Source organism: Schistocerca cancellata, chromosome 3 (genome assembly GCF_023864275.1).
Source record: "Schistocerca cancellata isolate TAMUIC-IGC-003103 chromosome 3, iqSchCanc2.1, whole genome shotgun sequence".
Taxonomy (NCBI): Eukaryota; Metazoa; Arthropoda; class Insecta; order Orthoptera; family Acrididae; genus Schistocerca; species Schistocerca cancellata.
In genome coordinates, this window is record NC_064628.1 from 772,521,557 (window position 1) to 772,541,081 (window position 19,525).

Consider the following 19,525-nt stretch of genomic DNA (forward strand, 5'->3'; position numbering starts at 1 on the left):
AGAAGAAATGCAGATGATAAACAGGTACTCATTGGATAAACCAAAGTTCATCTAGCGTAGTCATTGGCGTACTGTGACGAGCCAGTTGCTCGCCCACCATTGACCAGATGTTTTCAGTCGGTGAGAGATCTGGAGAATGTGCTGACCATGGTAGCAATCGAACATTTTCTGTATCCAGAAAGGCCCGTACAGGACCTGCAACATGCGATCGTGCATTATCCTGCTGAAATGTAGGGTTTCCCAGGGATCGAATGAAGGGTAATGCCACGGGTCGTAACACACCTGAAATGTAACGTCCACTGTTCAAAGTGTCGTCAATGCGAACAAGAGGTAACCGAGACGTGTAACCAATGGCACCCCATACCATCACGCCGGTTGATGACGAATACACGATTCCAATGTGCGTTCACCGCGATGTCGCCAAACATGGATGCGACCATCATGATGCTGTAAACAAAACCTGGATTCATTCGAAAAAATGACGTTTTGCCATTCGTGCACCCAGGTTCGTCGTTGAGTACACCATCGCAGGCGCCCCTGTCTGTGAGGCAGCGTCAAGGGAAGGGTAACCGCAGCCATGTTCTCCGAGCTGATAGTCCATGCTGCTGCAAACTTCGTCGAACTGTTCGTGCAGATGGTTGTTGTCTTACAAACGTCCCCATCTGTTGACTGAGGGATCGAGATATGGCTGCACGACCCGTTACAGCCACGTGAGATAAGATGCCTGTCATCTCGACTGCTACTGATACGAGGCCGTTGGGATCCAGCACGGCGTTCCGTATTACCGTCCTGAACATACCGATTCCATATTCTGCTAACAGTCATTGGATCTCGACCAAGGCGAGCAGCAATGTAGCGATAGGATAAACCGCAATCGCGATAGGCTACAACCCGACCTTTATCAAAGTCGGAAACGTGATGGTACGCATTTCTCCTCCTTACACGAGGCGTCACAACAACGCTGACATTTGTTCATAGCGCAGCACTGAAATCGGCAACAATTTGCAGAAGGGTTGCACTTCTGTCACGTTGCACGAATCTTTTCAGTTGTCGTTGGTACCGTCCTTGCAAGATCTTTCCTCGGCAGTAGCGATGTCGGAGATTTGATGCTTTACCGCATTCCTGATATTGACGGTACACTCGTGAAATTGTCGTACGCAAAAATTCCTACTTCATCGCTACTTCTGGGATGCTGTATTCCATCGCTCTTGCGCCGACTATAACATCACGTTCAAACTCACTTAAATCTTGATAACCTGCCATTGTAGCAGCAGTAACCGATCTAACAACTGTGCCAGACACTGTCTGTCTTATGAAGGCATTTCCGACTGCCGCACCGCATTCTGCTTGTTTACATGTCTGTGTATTTGAATACGTATGCCTGTACCAGTTTCTTTGACGCTTCAATGTAGATAGGTCCAATGACGAGCCATTTTCACCACGACATCGAATTCCAGCACCCATGAAGCGCTCTTCCCTGAGTGATTTATCTGCGTGCGTATCATCTGAGTCAGTGTAAGTATGTACACATCCCTTTGTAAGTAACTTTCTATGTTTTTGTTAAGACGCTGCATCGTTACTAGTAATGTAATGATGACCGGTTTTCTTTAAGTAAAATCTTCTCCCAGATTCGATTAAGTATGTGCTTTTTAGTTACGATATCTCAATATTCTCCTGTACCACATTTCAAAACCATCTATTCTCTTCTTGTATGTACTGTTAGTTGGCCACATTTTGTTTTCATACAAATTCGTATAATCAGGGTCCTTAATTCTGCGATAAGCTGATTTCAACTGTTCGACATTTTCAAGTGTATACTACTGTACTCGTAAATTTTCATCATGACCCATTGTGGATAGATACAAATTTAATTAAATCTGTCACTTTAATACGTAATCGCTGTCGCAGTAAACACTCGCAAAAACAACTTTCCACGTTTGCCAACACTTTCAAATAACAGTACTGCCGTAATGGCATACGGATGTCAACAAAAAATTCGTAATAGAAAGTTTCTCTATCCAGGTTGACTCGACACTCCCCATTTTACAGTGAACAGCCTTTCAAAGATAAACAGGCAAATAATCAGCACTGCTCAGCTAAACGCGCAGTAGTGCTTCTCTGTCACACATATTTTCTCAGTATGTTTAAAATCATCATCCATATTTTTCTACTCACACACACACACACACACACACACACACACACACACACAAATATATTAATGCTTGCGTCACGCTATGAAAAGAAATAAAAATTTTAGAAAAAACTTTACCAGGCAATGTCATTTAAAATTTTCATAAGCTTGGCGAAGTTGTAAGTTCCCATGGAATAAGACACATGTAGCAGCAGACATCCTGGGTAATTATTTGCAACATTTATATGGTTTGATTTCATCAGATATTCGCTTAAAATTTTGCTAAAACTTTATGCTACGATATTATGCCTTTAGGGTGCGTTTCCTCGAGTGCATCTGTAAACATTCGATTCTTGCTTGAATAAAGTATTTGTGGCGCTTTGGTGGCCTCTTAAATAGTACGGGTGGTTTGTGGACGGTGTCCAGATGCGTTCTCATTGTGAAATTCTTGTTATCAGTCAACTTAGTGTCCTGTTTAAGTTTCCTTTTGAAATTAAGTCCCGTCTGAACCATGTAAAATTTCTGACCTCCGGCACAGTTAATTTTTAGATTCCAGATCGTGACATGAGGTCCTTTCTGCTGAATGATGCGAAGGAATGGTCGAAGTAAAATTTCAGGCTTTTATGGTAAAATAAAAAGTTTATTTGCGATAAAGTAGTTGAAAATAAATTGATGCTCTGGACGTGAACGTAAGGAAACATGTACAAAAGAACTGTCATCACACATACATGAAATAACCAGCAATAAATAACCAAAAATTGTATTTTCATCTCTGATTTACTCCAGAGGTAACCGATTTCGGCATTCCATAGTGCTATCATCAGGCCCTCTATAGTTACTTAGCGGCTAAGTTTTTACTGCCAAACAAAACATCACACAAAAGCTAAACAATATCCGCAGCAGCGTATGTAACATGTCCGTACAATTGTAAACAGTCTGAGCTCAGCTCAGTTGATGATAGCATAACTGAATGCCAAAACCGATTGCCTCTGGAAGAAATCGGAGATGAAAATTCAACTGTCGGTTTATTTATATCTGTATTGACTGTCGTGCTGTTGTCCCTCATAGTAACGATGGATGAGGTGATACGTAGATGATGCCGCAGACGTATAGAGACTTCTAGGACTTGTAGAGGGGAGTGAGTAGATAGCATTTTGCACTGGAACCCATGTCCTGAAACGTACCGTTTCCGTGCTACAACGATTTGAAGACATGTTGGTAACGCGACCACTTTTACAAGTAATTTATTAGGCTTGAGTCAGTAGCCCCTATATCGTTTGGTTTACAAGCCTTCTCATAAATAGCCAAAGAAATTGCTCGTGTACTCGGTGACCGGTTCTCTTTGACATGATGCAGTACGGCCTCTTCCATTTCGGGTGTACGGCGTCTGCTCGGAACACCACAGTCACTACTGCTGAGGTTGAAGGGACCCTTTCTCAAAACTGTTGCGTAATATTGGCGAAGAGGATATGCGATGAAGGCGGACGTTGTGGGTAACGATGCTGACTAAGATGACGAGCACTTCTTCCATTACCGAGAACTTCACCCTTCAGAAGGGTCACGTAGGTGTACTCTGCAGCACCATGTTGCTGTAACTCCCACACACAGTGTAACGAGGCTCGAATCAGGTCAGCCGAGCAACACACAACACTCGAATTCTGGAGAACGACGGCACACAGCCGCATCTGGTAATCCTGATTTAGGATTCCGTGAATGCCGGCCGGTGTGGCCGAGCGGTTCTAGGCGCTTCAGTCTGGAACAGCGCGACCGCTACGGTCGTAGGTTCGAATCCTGCCTCCGGCATGGATGTGTGTGATGTCCTTAGGTTAGTTAGGTTTAAGTAGTTCTAAGTTCTAGGGCACTAATGACCTCTGAAGTTAAGTCCCATAGTGCTCAGAGCCATTTGAACCATCTGATTCCGTGATTTCCCCACATCGCTTCAGGAAAATGCCAGAGTGGTTCCTTGGATAGGCCATGGCCGATTTCCTTCTCCATCCTTACCAAAACCGAACTTATACTCCGTCGCGAATGGCATCGTCGTCGACGAGACGTTGATGCCCTTCTCCTTCTCGGACCAGGTCAAAAAATGATTCAAATGGCTCTGAGCACTATTGGACTTACCTTCTGAGGTCATCAGTCCCTTAGAACTTAGAACTACTTAAACCTAACTAACCTAAGGACATCACACACATCCATGCCTGAGGCAAGATTCGAACCAGCGACCGTAGTTGTCACGCGGTTCCAGACTGTAGCGCCTAGAACCGCTCGGCCACTCTTGCCGGCTCGGACCAGTCAGAGACGCAGGCTAAAAATGGCTCTGAGCACTATGGGACTTAACATCTATGGTCATCAGTCCCCTAGAACTTAGAACTACTTAAACTAACCTAAGGACAGCACACAACACCCAGCCATCACGAGGCAGAGAAAATCCCTGACCCCGCCTGGAATCGAACCCGGGAACCCGAGCGTGGGAAGCGAGAATGCTATCGCACGACCACGAGATGCGGGCAGAGACGCAGGACTGACGTCAAATGACACCAGCCAATCCGACGTGACCACCCCCCACCATGACTACTCTGTTGCATACCTATCCAGTAAATATGTCTTCAAACGGCTGTAGCATGGAAACGGTTAATTTCCGGGCATGGGTTCCTAGTCCAAATATTACATACTCAGTCCCCTGTATAAGTCCTAGGACTTCCCAACTGGAATTTCCGAAGACCTTGTATATACATGATGAAATAGGTACACCGAATTCAGTCGTATGAAGGCATGACCACAACGCACAGAGAGACGCTACGTAAGTAGTGTGCGACAATTGGGAAATTGGATTATACGGGAAGAGACCTCAGATAGTCCAAGATACGCCAGCACGGTAACTCAGTGTGTTCGGTCAGAAGGCTGGTTGCTCTCTGTAATGAAAACACTGCGTAAAGGAATCTAAATGTTCAAATGTGTGTGAAATCTGATGGGACTTAACTGTTAAGGTCATCAGTCCCTAAGCTTACACACTACTTAAACTAAATTATCCTAAGAACAAACACACACACACCCATGCCCGAGGGAGGACTCGAACCTCCGCCGGTAGTAATCAACCATCAGTTTGAACGGATGTCATGTGGCGTCTGGCCAGACCAAACGCAACGAACAATACCGGAAAACGAAAAAAATTGTTAAAACTTTCAGTAGCATAAAGCGGGAAATCTTGGTTCGAGACCCGGTCGGCCAAAAATTTTTCAGTTTTTGGTATTGAATTATTTCAGTGCCCTCATGTGGCTGAAGTCGGTATTTCTCTTTCATCACATCGTCTCTGTAATGCGTCGCAACGGTAATCTGATGGTCGACGAAGGGCGAAACACTCGTTCGGCGCAGTACAGGGAACAAGCTATTATCCCCCTGTTGAATATTTCATATAAGTTTTCGACAACGCTTCTGTAAACCTGGGGTTTGCTCACAATTATCCGCTACATACCCGTACTCGTTTTTCTCCTCCACCTGTACACGAAAAGGATGCCTGCTCCAGCAGAGGCGCCCTCTGACACAAAGAACGTAATATTAGTAGGAGTACTCCGTGCAAACTCAGTGACGAGCAGACAAGAGAATGTAAACATAAGAGTGGTTGTGTGCAGAGCTGGTAGCAAACGCGAGAAAACAGACCGGCAAATACGAGCCATCCGTTTGCGGTGCTGGCGGGGGCGGGGGGAAGATCCAAAGAGCGTAGCGTCAGACGGCCCACTACCGTGCGGCGTAGTACGCCACCTCTTTGCAGAGACCGGCGGTAACACGAGCTCTCGTTAAACGCGGCCTTTTATTCCGCCCTCTGGGCAGCGAGGGCCGTCCACCCCTCCCCCACGCCCACGCCCCCCGGCGACCGACCTATCGGTTTTTATCCTGCCTGCCAGCCGGGCGCCCCGAAATACGTAGCGCACAGGCCGGATTAAAAATTACATCATGTTCAACTGGTCGCATCAGCGAAAAACTAAACACGACCCGCCGAGCAGTAAGAAGGGTAGAAATGTGTTTTCCCCCTCAAATTAGCAGGCTTTAAAAACGTTTTTAGGCTTCTCTTAACCACCAATTGTACAGTGAACAAGCAGCGTCATAAATGATTTAATTATTTCTGTTATCTCAACCGGCAACGTTAATATTTCAATAAGTGTGCATACTACAAATACATCTACACTTATGCCTGTACAAACCTTTGTGATCTGCTTGGTAGGAGTACTTCCCGATGTACCTCTTACTATGGCTTCCTCGCATTCCAGTTGCGTATGGAGTGCGGGAAGTATAAATGTTTACAGAACGTAGGCATAAACGCTAACCCTAGGATACTAAAGGGGGAAATGCCATATTGCTACCAAACCATCAAAAATATTGCTACTCGAAATATTAGTCACCGGATGCAGATATGGAGGGGCATGTGGTCAGCACACCGCTCTCACGGCCGTATACAGTCGAGGAGATCGGAGCCGCTACTTCTCAGTCAAGTAGATCCTGCCAGGAAGTTTCACATCAGCGCACACTCCGCTGCAGAGTGAAAATCTCATTCTGGAAACATCCCCCAGGCTGTGGGTAAGCCATGTCTCCGCAGTATCCTTTCTTTCAGGAGTGCTGCAAGGTTCGCAGGAGAGCTTCTGCAAAGTTTGGAAGGTAGGAGACGACATAATGGCAGAAGTAAAGCTGTGAGGACCGGTCGTGAGTCGTTCTTCGGTAGCTAAGATGGTAGAGCACTTGCCCGCGAAAGGAAAAGGTCCTAAGTTCGAGTCTCGTTCGGGCACACAGTTTTAATCTGCCAGGAAGTTTCAAGTAGATCCTCAGTTTGCCTCACAAGGGCTGGGTGCACCCTGCTTGCCAACAGCGCTCGGCAGACTGGATGGTCATCCATCCAAGTGCTAGCCCAGCCCGACAGCACTGAACTTCGCTAATCTGACGGGAACCGGTGTTACAGCTGCGGCAAGGCCTTTGGCAGTTTATAGCTTACGCACTAGTTAATTACAGATATTAGACCTCCAATGGTATGTTACATACAAAATTAAGTACAAAATGTCTTGTTCTATACATCTTAACGACAATCTGGCTGCTCAAAATGTTATTGGAAAACAAGTCATAATTTTTATTATACACTAGTTACAAGTTACTATAATCACATTGAGGTAACAAAATTCTTTGAATAGCAATATGTACATACATAAATGGCAGTAGCATCGCAGTGCATTGGCTAAGCAGTCACTTGCACCATGAGATTCTGTTCAAAAGTTTCCCGACGTTATTTACGGCCGCACGACAGGGTTTAACGGACTTTGAGCGCGGAATAGTAGTTGGAACTTGATGCATGGGACATTCCGGTTCGGAAAAAATTAGAGAATTCAGTATTCTGAGATCCACAGTGTCAAGAATGTGTCGAGAATATCAAGTTTCGGGCATTATCTCTCACCATGGACAACGTAGCGGCCGACAGTCTTCACTTAACGACCGTGAGCAGTTAACAGAGAAGCACTGCTAACCAACAAACATCACTGCGGAAATAACCGCAGAAACGACTGTAGGACGTACGCCGGACGTATCCGTTAGGAGAGTGTGGCGAAATTCGGAGTTAATGGGGTACGGCAACAGAGTAACACGAGGGTGAGCCGTGGTAAAAATTGCTGATTTGAAGAGCGCGCCGCAGCGCGTAGTGTGAAGCAGTCGCCTTCCGTTTCTGGCGGTGGCGCCGCTGTGGCAATCGCAGCTTTGGTGGCTCCCTCTGGTGGGAAAGGGGTAAGGTTGCCTGTTCACGTGCATTTAAGGGGCTCTATGAGCTCGCCAGTATCACCACACCTGGATCCCTCATCTCTGCTCCATCCAATCCAAAGCCCACAACCGCCTCCGACTCCTCAAATTCCTCTCTGGCCGGTCATGGGAGTTGCACCCCTCTACCATCCTCCACACCTACAAATCCTTAATCCGTCCCATCCTCTGTTATGCCAGTCCTGCCTGGATATCTGCCCCCCCCCAAATTATATATGTCCCTCCAGATCCTTGAGCGTCATGCACTCCGCCTCGCCTTCCGTATACGCCTCCCGTCCCCCATGCGGATCCTCTATGATCTCATTCCTTTCCCCCATCTTCTCCTATTCCTCGAACATATCCACATCCTCTACACCTCCCGCCATCTTGAACCCCCTCACCCCCTGGTTGCTCCTCTCCTCTCCCATCCCCGCCCCCTGCCACGTCTTCACCGTTGTGTCCCCCCTACCCTCCATCTCTACACCCTACATCTCCTCTCCCAAGGTGGCTTCCATCAACTCCCCCTCCCGGATGATGCCCTCTCTCCCTCCATTTATCCCTCCTATCAACTCTGATCCTCACTCCCCCTCCTTTCCTCTGTCCTTTCCCTGGGCTCCCTCTTCCCCCCTTCCGTCCTGTTTTCTCCCCACTGAACCTCTCCCTACCTCCCTTCTCCCCCCCCCCCCGAGTCCTTTTGTATTCCCCTCCTCTGCCTACCCCACTCCCTGTCGCGTCTGCCCAGCGCCCCCCACCCCACTTATGGGTCCTCATCCTCCATGAGCTCCTTTCCCTGCTCCCCCCCTTTTTTTATTTTCCCATCATCTGTCCAGTTTCCCCCCACCTGCTCTCGGTTGTGGTATGTCACATTTGCCAACTTTTTAGTGCAGTGTTCCAGTGACTGTTCAGTGTTGTTCGTCTTTCTCGTGTTGCGAACAGAAACCATGCAGTCGCTGGGTGTGAATTTTATGTCTTTTGCGAACAGAAACCAGACTGCCGCCGTGTTTTTTTTTTAATTGTCTGTCTATTGTTTTACCTGTCTGCGTTGTATCTATTTTCTTAGCGTCATCATCCCTCTGTTCTTTGTTTTAAGTTCCACGATTTCTTTTCGCCATGTTACTCTTTAAGTCTCCGATTTTATCGCCTGTTTTTATTCTTTATTCTCTTCATCTTTCTAACAAAGTCTGTAGGCTGAAGAGCGGCATACTAAGCTGCTGCCAGCCCGCCCCCTTCGGGGGGAATTGAAATTCAATAAAGGAAAAAACAAAAAAACTCGCCAGTAGATCAGTCTGTGTCAGTCTATCTCTCGTCCGAATTTGTGAGGCAACTAGTGTCTGTCTGTCGTCCGGAGTGCTAGTATGTCTTTCGTTCGGATCAACCTTTAAAATCCGGCAGAATGAGAGTCTTTCCACTCCGCCAGTAAGAGAAAGCGAGTGGTCGCTCAGTCGGGGCTTATTTCCTGCATCTGTGCGTTAGGCCGCCAGTCTGCTCGAGTTTGCTCAGGCAATTATCAAGGCGGTTGGATCTATCGGTCGGTCGGTCGCGCACTGAGACAAGATTTGTCCGGCTTGAGCATCGGCACATGTCGCCACGGGAGTCCAGTAGGCCGCACCGTATAGCAAGGGGGTAGTGGCTTTGCGGTCGACACGAGAGCAACAGGAATCAACCCGCGACATCAGTCTGGCCGGTGCGAGCTGCGACACCGTGAGACGGGAGATCGGCGTGCCTTCCTGCGTCCGTTGAAGCGGCTGGCAACGGACGGTTCGGGAGAGCGATTTGGGGGTGCTGCGCCAGGTATTCTCCAGAAATAGCAGTTTATTAGAAGTTAAGTGACTGGTGATATGTTCTTTCATTTACTTGCTAAATTCTACTTGTTTTCTTGGTGAGGTCACCAGCCGCTTTGTTTTGGTGTCGTCCCACCATTCTTCTCCGTTTGCCCACCCGCGGGAAGGTGGTTATTAATGAATTGGGTGGTCCGTTTTTCCCTTGTGGAGTAGAGGCAGGTTAGAGCAACCTACGGTTCGGGTTGTTCGGTAATCTCCCTATCAATCTGCCGTATGTTAGTAGCTGCCTCTGTCGTGTTTGTCGGATTCGGTGTGTTAACGAATTTGTTGCTTGGAGTGTAACAGCCTAATTCCTGAAATATGTTTTGATCTTGCATGAGTTGCCACCCTTCCACCGTAAGACTTTTCTTAGAAGTTAAAATCAAGTTGCACCTGCAGTGGCAAAGTTAATATTTTTAGTGTTTTGTTCCATTTACATCCCTCCTACGAGGTGCATAGTTTGTGTGCTTGTGTGAATTGTTAAAACTTTTAGTTTAAAGTAATCTGGTGTGTTGCAGATATGCACCATTGTAGTCTTTCAGAGGTTGTTGTGAGCGATCGTAACTACGGCCGTGTCAAAAGGGAGCGGGAAGGTTCTCAGCCCGAAAGCTCATACAGTCAAAAATTTGTTTCTTTCTGCCGCTGAATAAATTGTAACTTTGATATTTAGAGGGTGCTTTCTGATTATGATTTTAAATCTGTTTCTTCTTTAAAAAAAAGTTTTTAGGCACCATTAAAGTGAATGAAATTCCCATTTGTTAAAAGCAATTTGATTATGATTTCGTCAGTTACTCCCAGGCAACTACTTCCACGCTTACATAGTATGATTAAATGTGTTAATGTTCTTGATGAATCGCTAGTAAATAAAATAAATTCTTAAGAATATTCTTTAAAAATAAAACACGGTTCAGATGGCCTTTGCTAGCAGCATGGCACTACCTGCAGCCACTCTGCTGGGCTCGTGACCATATCCGTTGCATCCTAGATGACAGGCAAACTATGGGACTGACCTCACGGAGTCATGGGGCCCATGTTGTCAGCAAGGCACTGTGCAATCTGGTGGTGGGTCCACTATGGTGTGGGTTGTGTTTACATAGAATGGCCTGGGTACTCTTGTCCAACTGAACCGATCACTGACTATAAATGGTTATGTTCTGTGACTTGGAGACCATTTGCAGCCATTCATTTCCCAAACAACGATAGAATTTTTATGGATGACAATGCAGCATGTCACTGGGCCACAGTTGATCGTAATTGTTTTGCAGAACATTCTGTACAATTCGGGGGTATGCTTTGGCCACACAGATGGCTACACATGTAACCCATCGAACATTAATGGGACTTAATCGGGACGGTAAATAGTTTGGACAAGAAGAGAATAGAAGCTTTCGAAATGTGGTGCTACAGAAGAATGCTGAAGATTAGATGGGTAGATCGCATAACTAATGAGGAAGTATTGAATAGGATTGGGGAGAAGAGAAGTTTGTGGCACAACTTGACCAGAAGAAGGGATCGGTTGGTAGGACATGTTCTGAGGCATCAAGGGATCACCAATTTAGTATTGGAGGGCAGCGTGGACGGTAAAAATCGTTGGGGGAGACCAAGAGATGAATATACTAAGCAGATTCAGAAGGATGTAGGTTGCAGTAGGTACTGGGAGATGAAGAAGCTTGCACAGGATAGAGTAGCATGGAGAGCTGCATCAAACCAGTCTCGGGACTGAAGACCACAACAACAATCGATAGGTCAGTGCGTGGACAAAATCCTGCAGCGGCAACAATTTCGCAGTTGTTATAGAGGTAGTATTATTTAATATTTCTGCCGAGGACTTCTAATGACTTGTTGAGTCCATGCAACGTCGAGGTGCTGCGCAATGCTTGGCAAAAAAAGGTCCTACACGATATTATGAGGTATTCCATGACTTTTCTCAGAGCAGTGTACAAGCTCGTCCACACCTCCGCCTACACTCTGGAAATCTCCGTGATATGCATGGTGGAGGGTACTTACCGATGTATGTCTTATTATGGCTTCATTGCATTCCATTCATATATGAAGTTTGGAGGAATGATTGCTTACGTGAGTAAACATAAACTTTTGAACCTAGAATACGAATGGGGTGGAGATGTTATATTGCTACTAAACCATCATAAAACTTACTACTCCATACTTTATTAAAATGGAGTCATGATTTATAGCCTACTCACTAGTTAATTATGTAAGTAGGCTGTTTAGGTTTTTTTATCGGCAACGCCACGTAGCGCTCTGTATGAAAATCACTGGCTGTGCTGTGTGCAGTCTGTGGCTAGTTTGCATTGTTGTCTGCCATTGTAGTGTTGGGCAGCTGGATGTGAACAGAGCGTAGCGTTGCGCAGTTGGAGGTGAGCCGCCAGCAGTGGTGGATGTGGGGAAGTGAGATGGCGGTTTTTTGAGAATGGATAATCTGGAGGCGTGTCCATCAGAAACAGTACATTTGTATGAATGGATGTCATGAACTGCTATATATATTATGACTATTAAGGTAAATACATTATTTGTTCTCTATTAAAATCTTTCATTTGCTAACTATGCCTATCGGTAGTTAGTGCTTTCCGTAGTTTGAATCTTTTATTTAGCTGACAGTAGTGGCGCTCGCTGTATTTCAGTAGTTCGAGTAACGAAGATTTTTGGTGAGGTAAGTGATTTGTGAAAGGTGTAGGTTAATGTTACAATTGTTAGACCTCTTACAAATAAGTACAAAACGTCTTATTTTATACCCTACACAAATATTTTTCCTGCTCAAAATATTACTGGAAAAGAAGTCACGATTTATGTTATATATCAGGTACAAACTACTGTAATTATCCTAACTCCAAGAGTACAGTATCCTAATCACAAAACGAGTACATTGTTCTGCTTTATTACAATTTATGCAAGTACTAGCTCTGCATTCTTCACAAATGGCTCTTGAGCTGTGGTTACAAAATGTCATCATTCTTCATTTTCTCAGACGAAATGAGTATACTCTTCCCCCGTGCGGTGATTGTAGGTTCTGTTGATCCTACTCAGCTGAAGTTCCCAAGCAAATCACCCAGTATGTTAGTGTCATAATCAGAAGACTCAGCATCTTCCTCATTGTGCATATTTCATCAGCAAAAGACAAGGTTATCACTGAAGAGGAACAACGTGATATAAATTGACACTCTTCAAGCTTTGACTGCTTGATACTTCATCTAAGATAAATTTTCTATAAAATATAACAAATGTGCCATGTGGGCCATACTTTGGATGGCTGTATGAGTGGTTGCTACATCTTACTTGAATACTGCTGACAGCTTCTCTCCATCTGTTAAATGGGCATAGAAAGAGTGTAGGGTCTGTTGATATTTGGCAATGTTTAGCGTGTAATTGAAAGATATGGGACCAATAATGCATACGCTGGACAATGCACACCAAACACCTATCTTCTCTGAGCAAAAAGCTTCTTCACGCAGAATATGTAGGTTATACTGCGACCATTACATGTAGTTTGTGGAGTTTTACGTAAACTGGCAAATGAAACCAAGCCTGAAGTAAAGTAAGGGGTCCAAGTAACCGTTAGAAACTGATGTTAAGTCAGTTACTACAATGAAGTCTTTTTTCCTGATCCTCAAATTTCAACTCTTGCACCACACTCACACGACAGGCTTTTATTTTCATATCTTTTAGTTTACAATGACACAATGTTCAAGATAACCTCCCTACCGATATCCAGGGACTTCTTGTAATGTCCATGTGAATTTTATCTAGAGTTTCAGGGATCCTCATTGTTGATCTTCTGTTTCTCTGTATGTTCTGAACGGATCCTACAGTCCACCATTTCTTGCACAGATCTTGAATAGTATTGGTCGTGGGGAGTTTCGAGTGGTATGAGGATTAAATTGGGGTAATTCTCCTGGGCTTCTCTTTGTGATGGAACATTTGAAAACGGAGATACGAATTTTTTTCTAGTTTACTGAACACATATAGCTTTCTACTTATTTTAGTTGTCATTTTCACTTTGGCAATCATTGTTGCCACAACCGAGTCATTATCACTCTAACGTCCGTCGGCCGTCATAATTTAATTTATTATTTATTGGTAATGTTTATTGTTGCCGACTTACGTTGTGGGCCTTAATCAAAATATTTCATTCAATTTTGATTTACAATTAAATGCTTTTGTGAAGTTCTTCTTTTTAACAATATTAATGTTAAATTATTTCTTACATTAATGAACGTTAGACTCGCTGAATCTTAAAACATGAGCATATAAGTTGAACAATGGAATAAACTTTTCATATTAATTTCTTCGGTTAGTCAGTTCACTTTAGAGAAAAAAAAGTTTTAGTTATTAATTACAATTGCGGCCCACACACGCGCGACAGTATTTTTTCTTACCTCCGTTAACCATTGCATTGTAGTCGGAGTCCTGGCTCTGGCTCTTGGCTGTTGTACTGAAAATAAGAATCTTAAAGCTACGTATTTTCTGCAGCGTCGGGCGGCTGTGGAGAAAAAATGTATATTATGTTAATAGCGGGTGAGTTTTCCGCTTCCGCTAATTTTTTATAAGTTAATATCGCCACGTAATGGCGTCGTTGGCTGCATCGGTCGCTGCGATTGTTGCACTGTAAATTACTCGAATGCAGGTTAATTCAATGAAGGCGGACATGAAATCGGGATCACCTCTTACAAATTAAAAGTGAACAATAATATTAAATCAATATATTATCTGCTTGATTAGTACAAATATGCTTACATTTGCCAGCAGTCACAAGATGTCCATCGTGCAACCAAGCCAAGAGAAGAAGTGAAGACGACTAAAAAATTAACAAAAGAGCGTACCTTGTCGTCTCTTTAGATCATTTTGTTATATTTCTTTGCCCTCGAAACCTACACAGAGAAATTATTATTTTACGGGTACGTGAGAAAAATGTATATTATTCAATTTTTAAATGTCTCTTCTTTATAAATACTGTTTTTTAAGTCTTTACGTATTATTTCACTGGGGACGCTATATCACTGATACCAGTTTCGATGTGGACAATCTCAAAGAGGCCAGGTTTATTTGTTGGCAATCGATCCAACACATTATTCACCAGTAATAGGGTAGTTTTCAGGGAAGGCCTTTAGTAATGTTTCACAGGAAATCTTATGACGCCCACCTGTAACAAAACTGTAACTTTCCCCAATAATTGTTGGATGATTGAAGTCGCCACCGATGATTGCAGTATGATTGGGGAATGAAGGATCTAATTACCATTTTACGCCCAGCCCTGATACTGACTCTTGCCCAAAAAGTCTCACCTGCAGCTTCAATTTCTATCTCATTGGGTTTGTGTTTCTTCTCTACCGTAACAAATGCACCACCTTCACTTCCCATTTGCCTATCACTTCGATATGCACAAAAAATTTCCCCAAAAATGTCACTGTTTTCAATAGCCGGTTTCAACCAGCTTTCTGTACCTAGTGTTATGTCAGCTTCACTGCTTTTCTGGAGCGCTTCAACCTCTGGCACTCTGTTGAAAATACTTCGGCAGTAACCATTAGAATTTTAATACTCTCAAATGTCGAAGGCATTTCTTTCCATGTTAGACTGATACTTCTGAGTTTCCTACAGCTTCCATTATGTCAACTGGATAGAGGGTCGCCTAATGTAAAAAAAAAACCTTGTGTGCACCTCACACACAGTCAGCTACCTGAGTAGCAGCCTCTGACGTATAGCGCACGCCGTGCAAACCTGACCTACTTAAGGGTCCGTACAGTTCTAACTCAATGACGCCAGTCCAGAAATTCGCAGCCTAGCTTGTCAGAGAACCTTCGAAGTCCTTCGTTCAGTTTTTGTACTCGACTCAGAACCAAAGGGCCACAATCATCTGTGGGGACGTAGCTGCAAATTGTGAGCTCCACCTTCTCTGCCATTCGGTGGAGTATCCCAAGTATGACTTCGGAGCCCATACGACAGGAATCATTTACTACGACGTGCTCCATAATCTGCAGTTAGGTGCACCCTGTTCCCCCCCCCCCCCCCCCCCAGTGGCTGCTGAAATAGCCTCTTCAACGTGTTGAATGAGGCGCAAGACATAAACACTAAGTGCACCTGGTGTTCTTTCCTGTCCCTTGGTGCCGTTTCCCTAAGGGGTAGCATCATTCGCCGTACATTTCAACTGCCGAAGGTTAACAGACCCAGCATTTGCCTCCTCTTGACACCAGACAAAACAGGTTTCCCTGAAACAGGTGAAGTGAGTCCCTCTGACTCAGTTTCAGTGAAAGACAGAACCTCAGAATTCTTGATCGTGGGGATAGATACAATACATTGAGTCCTCCATGGTTACTGTCCACTTTGTAGACGATGCTTAGATCTAAGACTGACACACCACTAGCAGACAAGTGGACTAGTGGTGACAGATCCTGTACTTTCGGTGGAGGAGACAGGATCCACAAGAAAGGATGATACTCGAGGTACCTCTGGTACAGATATCACAGGTACAACGATTCACTGCAGTTGTCATTAATTTGACGGAAGTCAGAGCGATTTTCAACTACTTAAGAACTTCAACCAATTCATCCAGTATTCAAGAACAGCATTCACAGTTGAGCTGTATTTTGGCTGGTACAATGTATTACAGGGTGGTTGTAATGTCCCCACAGCAAAGGACTCCACCAAAGATTCTATTTGGCTGATTCTTTTTATCACTATATCACATCTTATATTAAAAACTATACATAGATAAAGGAGAGAGAGAGCGCGAATGAAAATAGAGATAATACTAATAATCCTCCATTAGTCTAATTTTTCGCCTGTCTTATCACGGATCAGTCAAGAACTGGGAGGGCCTTACTTTACTGTATAGACTTATGTGTGAAGGTGAAGGATCTTAAAGACAACAGATACACGTCTATACAGACAAGACATTACACAGAGATAGCGGCTAGCTGCATTGATCATCTATTCTTAGATTAAAGAGACGGCAACTTACTATCCGAACATTAAATTGTTAAAATGAACTTATTATTCGAACATTAAAATGTAAAATAGTGAACAAACAACTTTACAATTGGGCAGCATTTTGGCTGGTGCAATGTATTACAGGGTAGTGAACAAACAACTTTTAATTAAGTCTGCTGATCACATTCTAATCTGTTGAGTTAAAAAGTTGATAAACATTTATAAAAAACTGAAAATTCACGAAACGATATTTCTATTATGGAAACACGAAGATCTGTTGTAAAAATGACTAGTTTCCTAAAACGTTTTGAGGTTAATTGCAGCTGTTAGGGAACTCGAGTACATAGTTATATTTACGATAAATGTAGATAATATATAGGGCTACTCCTCTTTAAGAAAAACTAGATCTAACACAGTATCTGATACAGTAACTAAATAAAGCCGGTTTACTGCAAAATACCATTAGATTATGCAAAGGACAATGGTAGCTTCCGAAAATTCTCAAAAACGCACGTTTATTTGTATTTATATACAGAGAAGTTCGGGGGTGACGTATTCTTCGGCAGTAACTGTGAATCACTATCGCTGATGTGCAACGAAATAAGTTAAGAAATTAAAACACTCTTACCGGTAACTTAAGAAACTATAGTTGGTAAGTGTCCGAAAATTCTCGAAAATAACCTATTTCTAACATAATTATAGAATGAAATTAGAGAACGACTTTTGTACGAGTATAGACAGGTCTACTGTTCTCAAAACTTTTAAAGAGGACAAATAAGCTTAAGCCTACAATCGACGGTAACAGTACGAGTTTATTGCGGTGCTCGCGAATGTTTGAATTTTCGTAGTACAAACGGGTATTAATACAACCAATAATAAATTACGCAAAAGCGACGCGAACAGTAAAATATGTGAATCTAGAACTTAAATCGGCACACGAATCTTGTATACACGGCGTCCCAAAAAGCAAAATTCCGATGTCGGCTTTTATATATAAATGAACGTACGTATTGCACAGATTTTTCACTTGGCTGTTTCTGTACACACTTCTACGCAGGCATGCCGAAGAAGACCATTGCAGAGTGAATTTATCTCGGTCAAAATCACTAAAATGTGCAGCACCAACAATGCATGTCTTCTGCCTGTTGCAGCTAACGACGAACATTAAAGCAGGATAATGACAGATTGCGTCTTTTAGGAAAATAATATCTCGAAAACAGCACAGAAAACTCGACGCAGCTGCTATGTCAATTTAAGAATAAGCCAAAAACATCGAAAAAGTTTCTGCTTGTAAGCTATGATTAATTTTTTCATAATATAATCCCTACAATTGAAACTATGGTTAAAAACTTGAAATTTCTCCAGTGAGTCCAGTCTAAAGCCCTTCTGTTTCCTATTGAAAGTAACCGTGTCTTCAAATTCGATCGGGGAGTCTGCACATTGTACGAGATGCTCGGCGTAAGTATTGCCGTGAATGTTACTGCCTATTTTTCTAAAAATGTTCTTTGACTCTAACTTTGACTACTCTTCTTTTCTGCCCCACATAGAAACACGGCAATCAATACACCTCACTTTATAGACGCCAGAACGAGCAAATGGCTCGTCATCAGGCTTTTAGGCATGAACTACGTTGTTTCCTAGACTATTGTTAGTTTAAAACAGCCATATTTCTTAGTAGGAAGGTGGCTTGTCATATATGAAATCTTTCCTAGAAGAGCTATGGAAAAGAAATTCCCTTTCTCTTTGCCCTCTTTTTCTAATTTGTTATTTCCTAGATTGGAACATTTTAGCGGGTTTATTTCCAACATACGGTATACTAATGACGATTCGTAGCTGTTAATACTGGCTGCAGTTTGAATGAAATTAATCTCTTCCCAAGCACACAAACTGGCTTTTTTCCATTGCTTTATTCATCGTGCTCTGCTTACTCCTTTACCCCGGACATTTTTAGGGAAGAAATAAATTTGATTAAAACTGTAGCCCGTAATAACTGCCACGAATCATCATTAGTAGACCGAATATTAGATACTAAAACCACTCAAAAATGTTCCACTCTAGAATATTATAAATTGCGTAGAGAGGATAAAGAGGGGGGGGAATTTCTTTTTCCTACCGCTTCTAAGAAATATTTCATATAAGATAAGCCGCCTTCTTATTAAGAAATGTGGCTGTAAGGTTTCGTTTTCGACTAAAAATTGCTTTGGAAAAAATAATTTGCACCATAAAGCGTAATGACGACCCAGTTGCTCATTCTGGCGTCTATAAAGTGAGATGAAGGGATTGTCCCTGTTTCTGTGGTGGACAGACAGGAATAGCAGTCAATGTTAGATTTAAAGATCATTTATTGGATAAAGAAGACGGTAACGTTCATGGATCTACACTCCTGGAAATTGAAATACGAACACCGTGAATTCATTGTCCCAGGAAGGGGAAACTTTATTGACACATTCCTGGGGTCAGATACATCACATGATCACACTGACAGAACCACAGGCACATAGACACAGGCAACAGAGCATGCACAATGTCGGCACTAGTACAGTGTATATCCACCTTTCGCAGCAATGCAGGCTGCTATTCTCCCATGGAGACGATCGTAGAGATGCTGGATGTAGTCCTGTGGAACGGCTTGCCATGCCATTTCCACCTGGCGCCTCAGTTGGACCAGCGTTCGTGCTGGACGTGCAGACCGCGTGAGACGACGCTTCATCCAGTCCCCAAACATGCTCAATGCGGGACAGATCCGGAGACCTTGCTGGCCAGGGTAGTTGACTTACACCTTCTAGAGCACGTTGGGTGGCACGGGATACATGCGGACGTGCATTGTCCTGCTGGAACAGCAAGTTCCCTTGCCGGTCTAGGA